The sequence below is a fragment of the Pipra filicauda genome, unplaced genomic scaffold, assembly GCF_003945595.2.
Source record: "Pipra filicauda isolate LSUMZ 115617 unplaced genomic scaffold, ASM394559v2 scaffold184_size3518187_pilon, whole genome shotgun sequence".
NCBI lineage: Eukaryota > Metazoa > Chordata > Aves > Passeriformes > Pipridae > Pipra > Pipra filicauda.
In genome coordinates this window covers 2,326,071-2,337,446 of record NW_024104292.1, presented here as the reverse complement: position 1 = coordinate 2,337,446, position 11,376 = coordinate 2,326,071, and the positions used below count along the sequence as shown (strand labels likewise).

The following is an 11,376-nucleotide window of genomic DNA, read 5'->3' as shown; positions in this document are numbered from 1 at the left end:
TCAATGACCTACAGGAAACTGCAAGAGAGTGAAAGGAAGGTATAAACCCAGACAATTTCTTCTAGCTCAGTGCTAAGGTATTTTAGCTCTAGTCCATGGGAGAAGGTTTGAGTGGATGAGGGAATTTTGAGAGTCAGTACATTAATTTCTCAGGGCTCAAATATTTTGTTTGGTTTTGATCTGCCTTTGATCAAAACTAAACAAATTATCTGCCCTAATCCTCATCTCCTGCTCTTAAGTTTCAGGTTAGCATAGAACTAGGTGTTTTTCTATCTTTCTGGAATATAATAAATGTAATCAGAGAAGAGAAGATGAAAGAGAACCAACAATCTCCAGACAGGAAATTCTATAGCTCTTACAAAACAAAGCAAAATCCAACATGCAAACACCTAGAACATTGCCTCACTTCACCCTTATACTGAATTGGACCTCAAGACTTATCCAGAAAGATAAGGTGGAGATCCAAATGTAGATACCTGAACATAAACCAGCACAAGTTCCCTTGAAGGTTTCATTGGCTGGAAGTAAAATGAGTTGCTTAGGTTTTCCAGTTGGGGTTAACACATATTTCTAATGTGTTTTCCATTTCTTAACACTAGAGTCTTTCAATGCTGGGATAAATCTCTTCTGGTTATGGGTGTTCCTGTAAGCCTAAGGGATAGACATTCTGCACTAGAAGCACAGAGGAGTGCCTTGGGGCTTATAATGCCTGTTTTCTTCTCTACAGAATTCTGCATAGGAACAGACTTCTTGAACAACTTTATATGACCATGTATAAGATTTGCATTTTGTAACTCTTTCCCCTTCCCTCTGTCCCCAGAGACTACACCTCTGGTGTGCAGAGAAACCTAGTGTTGAAGTCAGCCTTCAGAAATGAAAATTAAAATACAAGAGAATGCAAGAGAAGCAAATCTGTGCCCACCTTTATCAATGAAAATGCCACTAAACCTTCAGATACATGGGGCAATGTAAGATTATTTTAAAAAATCAAGGCCAGCGTCTGCTCATATATACCTGTGCGTATCTCTGCTTTCTTACTTTACACCTCTTTATTTGTAAGTGAAAGCTACAGAAATTTGGCCAAAGGCACTCAGCTCCTTCTATATTCTGTAAAATGCAAGGGGATGTTCTTTAAGTCTACACTAAACAAGTGATAAGTTTGAAAAATACTTTTTCTCTAGTATGAAGGCATGAGGATAGCTGAGAGACTATGTATGATTAACTCATGCTCTGTTCATTGATCAGAGCATAACTGTTTCCTCATTTTTTTGTGACATGCTAAAAATGCAGGGCAGTAGCCATTTAAAAATTATTTTTGGCAAGCAGTTATTGGAGATGGCAAGAAAAATGTAGTAGCAGAAAAACTTGTATATTTTTCAGAAAACTGTTATGCCTAATCAGTTCTTGTAGCAGAAACAATCTAAAATGGATTTTGAGAATTTTGAGCAGGTTCATGCAACCACACTAGCTTTGTTCTGAACTCCATGAAGTTATAATTCAAACAAACACTACCAAGAACAACATATGCATTATTCTGTTAACGAATGAAACCAAGAGGGTTTTAATGCTTCTGTTGAAAAGAGATTGATTCACTGCAGAATAATTCAAGACATTGTTTCTGCTCTTGGCAGAAACAAACAAACAAACATGCAAACAAATAAATTCCTAGGCATATAACCTGCAAAACAAACCAGTTTGTTTGTTTGTTTGTTTGTTTGTTTGTTTTTAACACTGAGAGCTTCTCATAAATAGTAAGGCTGGTTTTGATTTTTTTTTCCCTTTGGCTAAGAGTTAAGGGCCTATACAGTGGAAATATAACATATGGATTGTAAACCTTCAGAGGAAGGAACTGTGCTTTCCTCTATTGTGGACAGCACTCAGCTCTACTGAGTTTCTGTGTCTCTGACAAGGTTCTCCAGGTCTGTCTACATTGCAAAAATGCACAAAAAATCAGTCATATCTATACACTGACAGGTTAAAGCAGTAGGAGCTTTACCACTGTTAATATTTCATGTTCCGTATTAGCTAACTCCAATTGCCTTGTCTGTCTTGGTTGCTGGTCAAGGCCAGGGCTGAGGAGTGGCAGTGGCTGCTGCTCACCTAACTTCTGGCTGATGCGGTTCCACCCTCCCTGGCAGTCAGTAGTTAGATTGGTTTAAATTGCTGTGCAACCGCAGTTTAAATTATCTAGCCTGGGTTAGGTAACTTAAGTTAAGAACACACCTTTCTTTGTGGTTTGTTTCAGCATGACTTTCATGTTGGTTTTATGTTTCCCACTAACACAGAGATTGGTATGGAAAGTGCATGTACTCAGAGGAACACTACTGGGTTCCACCGGAGATTTAGCCTTTAGCTACAACAGGCACAGCCCTAAGTCCTGAGAAAATTCCATATACTCCGTGACTCATTTCTGCATACCTTGCCCAGGCAAAGCTTCCACTTAATAGGATATTTTTTAAAAGAGTTAGACTAGCAGTTACACAGGATATAGCCGTCAGATTGTCAGATCAAGAAAAATCAGTTGGTGTTTGGGGGCAGTTAGGGGGTACTACACAGAGTTTTCATTGCATAGGCAGTGGAAAATATTCTTTTTAACAGTATTAGTCTTTTTAAAAAAGGTGTGTAAAAATGCACGGGCCTTATTGTTAAAGTTTTTCATCATTTTGGTTCTGCTTTGTATAAAGCGCTTAAGCCCATGCTGTATGTTAAATACATAGGCAGTACTATGAACTTGAATTTCATTTCATTAAATTTAAGCACATGCTTAAATGATTTGCTGGACTGAGGCCAGAATGCTTGCTGAATCAAACTGAAATACAGCTATGTCTGTTCTTCCTCCTTAAACAAACAAGCACTAAATGAAATACAATAAAATAACATTCCCAGAGAAATCTTGTGCCACAGAAAGAACTTCTCCATTGTTGTATTAGTAATTTGCCTAATGTTCAGTATCTGCAGTGTTCATACAAGTGTAAAGCAGTGCTAATTAGGTAAGCTTTATGATTTTATCCTCATGTTATACTGGGCTTAGTTTTGTAGAGGAAGAAAGCAAAATTAAACTAAGTAAGAAAACAAAAGCTGTAAATGTCATTTGAAATTGCTTGACTCAAACTAACTAATGATATTGCAGTCTTTACAGTGGAATCTTGAAAAAATCTGGATTCACTTCCTCAGTGAATAGCATGCAATTCAGGACATGCAAAGCAAGACTCACCTCACAGAGCTACAGATGCTTCATCAAAGCTATTGAGTTAATGTCTATTTCTTGCATAAACTGTAAAATGAGAATAATGCTAGTTTTCAGATACTACAAGGTAAATGTGTTGATTTTTCAAACATGGTGAAAAATATCCATCTGTTTCCTATTCTAAGTAAAGCCCAGTCAGTATATTTTGATTTTTATTGTGCTATGTTACTAGGAGTGTTACATATAAAGTATTGACAAATGAACCAGGGTAAGAGAGTAGAAAGATTGTAAAAGAATTAATAACAATTGGACAGTAACAAAAATAATACCAAGTACCTGCAACAAATGAAACAGCAGGAATATTTTTTACTTTATTGGATTAAGGATCAGGTCCCAAATTGCTATGAGCTGTTTCTTTGGGGAAGGCAGTGTTACTATTTTCCTCCACCTAAATAGGTAATGCAGTGCAGGTTTTACCAAAAACTTTTACATGTACATCCCCATACCCAAGCAGAACAGCATTTTTAGGGCCTCTCACACTAGGCTGTAGGCCTGCAGTAAATCTGTGATGTTCCACTGACCATGCTGGAGTCATGCGTACTCTTCCACGGACAAGCTTCCTTGGTATTTCAGATTGTCCAATGCTCCACAGTGTTCTGCTCCCTCCTGCACTGAGGGAGACAGGCAAGGTAGAATGACCTACTGACTTGTGCCAAGCTATTGAAGAATAAGATATCATGGCTTCAAAGTAGAAGCGTTTTGTTCCCAATCCTGTGCTCAAACTTTCCCTCCTCCTATCTTATTGTCTTTCTTCCCTGATTTTCTGTCAAAGAAACAAAATAGCTTTAAAAACCTTCTTCAGACTATGACCAATCCTGAATTTTCTGCACTAAAGTTGTGAGTTTCCCAATAGTCTCTTCAGTTTCTCAGCTGAGATGTGAAGCCCAGACATATTTCCATGGACTCAGCCCTGGATACAATAGTCGTCTTGTCTAGATGCAGAGAGCATGATTGTGCCCTGACAAAAAGGTCTGGTTTATACATTTTCAGAAATGCAAGATTTTTTGGTTTGCTTTGAACTTCTTAATCCTATTTCTTTTTCCTTTCTCTTCGTAATGTTGTTATTGTACTACAAATAATTAGACCTGCAGAAATTAAGAATGTAATTAAAAAAATTAACCAGGGAAAGACCAACTGAGCCTGTCCCAGTTCCCACCAAAGCCCTATTGATTTAGCTTTTGGATCTGTCAGATTATGTATGAGCTAGCAAGAGAAAGAGGCCCAGGGCGCTGACATTGGCAGTGGCCTGAGATTGTCCCCACAGTTACATGGCCAGCATGCATCCTGGCAGGGCTTTGACAGGGATAGTGGTCTAGGACAGCTTGGATAGAGAGCACTCCCAGTAAGGAGGCTGGATGTGGAGGTAAGGGGGCGTAGCTGCCATGTCATGCTAGTTTTTGACTTGGGTCCAGAGATAGTCCACTGAAATCACTGTAATAAATATTACCAAAAATTTTCATGCCCTAAGGGACAGAGTCTTTCAATTTCAGTCTTTAAGATATTTTTACAGCAACCAGACCCACCCAAATTTAGATGTCTTTTAACAGATTTTTTTTTACGACAAGTAACTTCGTTAATTGCAGCTCAGACTCACGTGTGGTGCCAATAAGAGTTTTTCCAAGGTCAAAGGATGTCTCCTGCTGTCCTGGCATTTGGACATTTTCTGGTCCCATTTAACATACAGAGCCAGGTATGAAATCCAACCTCCGGTTTTGCCTTTCAGCTCTGTCTCTTTTTCCCTGCATTGCTCCGGAGCTGTCTTCCTCATTCTTTTTGGTTCTTTTATGCAACAGGAATGCAGCCAGACAAGGCTGTAACATCTTACCTTATTCCTTCCATTTTTTTCAGAACTGGGTCTCAGATGTAAAATGGACATATAGTCAATGAATTACTTGCCCAATTGAAAGATTCTGTGCAGTGACCTGTGCATGGTATCTCTTGATTAGCACTTTTTTCTGCAGACAGTGAAGTTTGTTCAGTCCAGAACATTCCTAAGAGCATTACTACATTTTATAAATCATAGTCATAATACATATTCATTGCACATATATTATATCAAACTCAAAAGATCTATCTCTCATTTGTATCTTCACAGGGCGACACATGACATATTACCAATAGGGATGACATACCTGGCATTTGGAATATTTTACGTAATTACTTCCCCCCATGCCTTAGGGTAAGCTCATGTCATCTTGCATACACACATACACACATTCCTGCAGAAAAGGAGTAGACAATTCCATATGGTCTTTTATCATCACACAAGAATATTTGTACTTTGTGACACACAATTAGTTTAGAGACACTTGGTAACTCAATGTAGTTATATAAGGACACACATTTCTGCTGGGGAACCGATTCTCAAGAGGTTTTGAGGAAAGCATGAATGTTTCTTGGCTGTGTAATAAAAATCAATTGCTCCTAAAACTTGTGAGATATTCCACAGAGAACTTGTACAAGAAGAGACATTGGTCCCAAAGGCATCATTTTGCATGGAAAAAGGGCTGTGTTATAAGAATCTGTGTTTTCTGAAGACTTTGCAGGCTGATAGAGGCAGAAGAGATGACTGTATTCCAGGGAAGTGCTTCTTTTCTCTATAAAGTTTCCCCAAAATCCAAACTTGCTGTCTGAATAGTGAGTGGGGTTTGTCATCAGGGTGAAATGATGTAGGAAAATACTTCAGCTTGATGGGAAAATGCTTCAGTAAATTAGTGTTGGACTTAATAGGAGAGGATAGGGGTTTTTATTTGCGTATAGAGACTGCTGCTGTATTTGTTCAAGTTTATGACTGTGTCCACTCCTCTTATAAAGATTTCCTTGTTTGTGCACAGCTGTAGAGGTCTTAAAAGTGGGAGAAATTCTTCCAGCTGCAAGTGCATGTGAGAGAAGCTGCCTTTGCATTATGCAGTCAAGCAACCTCAGGACAGCTCAGTTACTTGTCAAGAGGGTTTCAAGGTGTGTTAAATCCATGCCTTTTCTTGGGAGGATGTGGGGAGAATAGTTACATTTGAAAGCAGAATCAGGTGTAAAACTGAGAGGACTGTCCCCAGGGAGGGACAGAAACCCCTCCATCTCCCAGAATGATGAGGTACAAACTGAAGTCTACTCTCTGACACATAGACCCAGGGAAGTGTTGGAATCACTGCCCCTGGAAGCATTCAAAAAAGCATGTGGCACTTAGTGACTTGGTTTAGTGGTGAACATGATAATGATGGGTCAACAGTTGCATTTGATGATCTTAGAGGTCTTTTCCAACTGTAACTCTTCTATGGTTATATGATGATGGAGATCGAAAACTGTGACAGGAGAGACTCAACAAATGTCCACTCACATCCAGCTGCCATTATTTTAACGCGGTATCACCTGGCCTTTACTGGGGTCAGTACCTGGGTGGCTGGGGAGGCAGGACCAAAATGGAGCCTGGAGGGGTGCTGTGGGATGTAACGCCTTTTTCTGTGCCTTTTTGTGTATTTTAGGGTGCACTTTTTTTTGGAGGGGGAGGGGGGAGTGTGGGTGGGCCGCGGGCACTCTCCCTCCGTAGGGCCCTCTCGCTCCACACCGGCTGGATTTCCAGCCCATTGTCCCGGCGTTGCCGCGGCGACGGGAGCAGCTGCCGGCGGCGGGGCCTTGGCGGCGGCCCCGGGCGCCCGCGGCCGGTGTGGGCTGTGTTTACCAACACCGTCACATGGTCCCGGGACAGGGACCCTCCCTCTGGAAGCCATCCGTGCTCATGGACACGCTGAATAACTTTGTTCCTCGCCCCGCGGCGTCCCTCTCGGCACTCGGGGTTCTCCCCAGCGTGGGGTATTACACTGTCAGTAGGGCCCGTGGGGCTGGAGGAGGCAGCGTCCCACTGCCGCGGGGTTGCTTAATGTGCGCTTTTGCTGGCGTGTTGTTCCTCTCGCAAATTTACAGCAGGAGATTGCTGCTGAGCTGACCTTGCTTCCTCCGTCCGGGGGTAATGAATGCTTCTATTTAAACGCTCTGCCTCCACAGCCCCTGCGCTTCGGTTTTTCAAAGAGTAGCAGAGTACCCAGGGGAAGCCCTTTGTTGCCTGGATGTGAAACCTGAATATGGGCTCTCCTCTTGGAAGCTTGAGGCAGAAAATAACAGCTGAGAATAGATTTATGGGGTTTAATTTTGCCTAAATCATGTCACAGAGATAGAAAATATGGATCAGATCCTGAGCTGTGTAAATCAGTATAATCCCATGAAGAAATGATGCTTACATGGGCCCAGGAGCTGACCATTGCTCCTTAAAATGCAGACGAGCATCATCCAGCAGTATCAAGGAGTGGTTTAAGGCAATGAAGTTTCCTGATAGGCAGCACATAATCACTTAAATTAAAGTACGCCAAATACAGGAATGTCAGAGAATCCTTAAATATACGCAACCACTTTAGGATCAATATATTCCATATTTTTTGTTCTGTGTACATATTGCTTCACAGTTTGAATGGTCAGCTCCAGGAATATAAAGCCTTCTAGTTTAAAATGGATATATTAACACAAACATGGAAAAGAGCAGTATCATCTAATTATCAGTAGCACATCATGGAGCTAGTCCTGAGAAAGCCTGCTCTTCAGAAATAGTATGCTGTAAATGGGTCAAAAATATAAAATAAGGAATCACAGAGTTAAATACGGATCCTATTGAATTTCAGTCTTCAGTAAAATGTCTCATGAAAAATTCATATTCATGTTATTAATCCCATTTCACTATCCCTAAACTGATAAAGAAGTATAGTAATATTTTGTAACTGTAATCAATTATACCAAGAAATATTCCAAGAAAGAATCAAAAGGTTACACTAACATTTTAAAAAAACTTTTAGGATCTCTTCTGAAATGTAACAAGAATAATAATAGGAGATACTAGAAAAGTGAAACCCCGGATTAATTTCCACTGTCTGTCCTGTAATCCCACTCCACTTCCTCTCTCTCCTATTGGGGGTAAATGTGTATTGTTTTAGTTGTGGATGTGAATTCAAATGGCATTTTGAATGTAGGGTCACTTGTTTATTGCCTTAGTCTGGTGGTACACTCAGTACTCTACAGTGGCCAGACAGACCATTAGACAAGATGATTCACACTTTAAGGAAGCTCAGGAAGATTTTGATGTCACTCTCCAAGGTTACAAGATCCCACTAAAAATTCAAATTGATATTTTTGCAATGCAGTAGAATAAAGTGATGTGTGTGCATTTTGCAGATGGGGTCCTAAATACTGAAGAGATAAATGACATCTGTTTTAGCATAAGATTGATTTTCTGTGATTTCTCTGAAATCACACAATAGTCATGGAATTATTGAATCATTTAGGTTGGAAAGGACTGTTAAGATCAATGAGACCAACCATTAACCCAGCACTGCCAAGTCCACCACTAAATCATGTCCCTAAGTTGGAATCTACACATCTCTTAAATAACTCCAGGGATGGTGACTCAAACATGTCCCTGGAAAGCCTGTTCTAATGCTTGACAACCCTTTTCTTGAAGAAATTTTCCCTAAATCTCCCCTGGCACAACTTGAGACTGTTTCCTCTTGTCCTATTGCTTACTACCTGGGAGAAGAAACTGACCCCAAACTCACTACAACCTCCTTTCAGGTGACTGTAGAGAGCGATAAGGTCTCCCCTAAACCCTCCTTTTCTCCAGGATAAACAACTTCCGCTGCTTCTCATCAGACTTGTGCTCTAGATCCTTCACCAGCTTCGTTGTCCTTCTCTGGACACACTCCAGCCCCTCAATGTCTTTCTTATCATGAGGACCCTAAAATTGAACACAGTGTTTGAGGTACAGCCTCACGACTGTCAAGTACAGAGAAATGGTCCCCTTCCTAGTCCTGCTGGCCACACTATTTCTAATAAAAATAGTCAAATTCCTTAACTATGACAAACGCTCACTGTACAGAAATACCCCAACAGGCTTCTGGTTAATCACTGCACCAAGCAGCATATATGCATAGGTGCAAATGTCACACCCATCCACAAAAAGGGCCGGAAGGAGGACCTGGGAAACTACAGACCTGTCAGCCTGACCTCAGTGCCTGGCAAGGTTATGGAGCAGATCATCCTCAGTGCAATCACACAGCACCTACAGGATGGACAAGGGATCATAATCAACCAGCATGCGTTTAGGAAGGGCAGGTCCTGTCTGACCAACCTGATCTCCTTTTATGATCAGGTGACCCGCCTGGTGGATGAGGGGAAGGCTGTGGATGTGGTCTATCTGGACTTCAGCAAAGCCTTTGACACCGTCTCCCACAGCACACTCCTGAAAAAGCTGGCAACCCATGGCTTGGACAGAGGCACTCTGTGCTGGGTTAGGAACTGGCTGGAGGGCCGGGCCCAGAGAGTGGTGGTGAATGGAGCTGCGTCCAGGTGGCAGCTGGTCACTAGTGGTGTCCCCCAGGGATCGGTGTTGGGTCCAGTCCTTTATCGATGATTTAGATGAGGGGATTGAGTCCACCATCAGAAAATTTGCGGATGACACCAAGCTGGGTGGGAGTGTTGATCAGCTGGAAGGCAGGAGGGCTCTGCAGAGGGACCTGGACAGGTTGGAGAGTTGGGCTGATTCCAGTGAGATGAGGTTCAAGAAGGCCAAGTGCCGGGTCCTGCATTTTGGCCACAACAACCCCCTGCAGAGCTACAGGCTGGGGATAGCATGGCTGGAGAGCAGCCAGGCAGAAAGGGACGTGGGAGTTTGGATTGACAGGAAGGTGAACATGAGCCAGCAGTGTGCCCAGGTGGCCAAGAAGGCCAGTGGCATCCTGGCCTGGATCAGGAACAGTGTGGCCAACAGGTCTAAGGAAGTGATTCTTCCTCTGTACTCAGCACTGGTGAGGCCACACCTGGAGGGCTGTGTCCAGTTCTGGGCCCCTCAGTTCAGGAAGGATATTGAGGTGCTGGAGCAGGTGGAGAGAAGAGCAACAAAGCTGATGAAGGCACTCGAGCACAAGTCCTGTGAGGAGAGGCTGAGGGAGCTGGGGTTGTTCAGCCTGGAGAAGAGGAGGCTCAGGGGAGACCTCATCACTCTCTACAACTCCCTGACAGGAGGTTGTAGCCAGGTGGGGGTTGGTCTCTTCTCCCAGGCAACTATCAGTAAGACAAGAGGATATAGTCTTAAGCTCTGCCAGGGGCGGTTTAGGTTAGATATTAGGAAGAAATTCTTTACAGAGAGGGTAATCAGGCATTGGAATGGGTTGCCCAGGGAAGTGGTGGATTCTCCATCCCTGGAGTTTTTTAAGATGAGACTGGATGTGGCACTTAGTGCCGTGGTCCAGTAACCACGGTAGTGTTGGATCAAGGGTTGGACTTGATGATCTCAGAAGTCTTTTCCAACCTGGCTGATTCTATGATTCTATGATGTTTAGCATCATTCAGATCTGCATGTTTAGAGCTCTGGTGTATGTTTAGGCGCTGAAAAGACAAACACTGAAGCAAAAATAAAACAAAAGAACCAGTTTTGCGCCCAAAAGAGTTCACAATCTTCTAATATTCCAATTATTTCAGCAGCATGACTATTGCTGGATGGAGGGGAGATGTTATACACAGGTTCTCAGTCCAGTATATTAAGAAACCTCTGCAGTACCTCTAAGAAATTAATTCCTAGTGAGATAGAGGAAAGTAAACAATTTTAAGGAAATGAGGCCTTAGTCTGAAATTTTCTTGTTTTGTCTGCTTTTTGTTCTCTTGTTTAATAAACTCTGATCTCAGAAGAAGCTGAACAAATAGTGATGGACATATATGTTAAAGGAACAGCCAGGAAGCTCTCAATATAATGTGCATGCCCAGAATATTGTCAGGCCCCCATTGACATGGGCTTTGATTCAGGGCATTTACAACCTAAATAATAGAAGACCTGTGTCATTTAACAACTTGAAAAGATTGATGTTGAACTGGATACGTACCAGCAAATGCAGAAGCTGATAAAATTTCAGACAGGTAAAGACAAAACTCAGAAAACCTCTGCCAAAGAGTTAAAAAAAAAAAAAAGAAAAGAAAAGAAAAGTGAAAAGTATTGTTTGCTGTGGTTTTGTGGTATTGTTTCCCTTTTTTTCTTTTTTCTTTGGTTTTTCTGTGCTTTTTTAGTAAGAACCTCTGAATGCTCAAATTAAAAGTTTTAA

The 11,376-nt window shown here is 41.8% G+C and overlaps 1 long non-coding RNA gene across 1 annotated transcript; it reads right to left on the bottom strand.

Annotated features, from left to right (window-relative positions):
* Nucleotides 1–3,386: 3,386 nt before the first annotated feature.
* LOC120323016 lies at nt 3,387–6,799 on the bottom strand. The gene is made up of 2 exons (XR_005563060.1): nt 4,842–6,799; nt 3,387–4,332 (listed from the first exon to the last, which is right to left on the bottom strand). It is a non-coding gene; the product is annotated as an uncharacterized LOC120323016 (long non-coding RNA).
* Nucleotides 6,800–11,376: the final 4,577 nt, after the last annotated feature.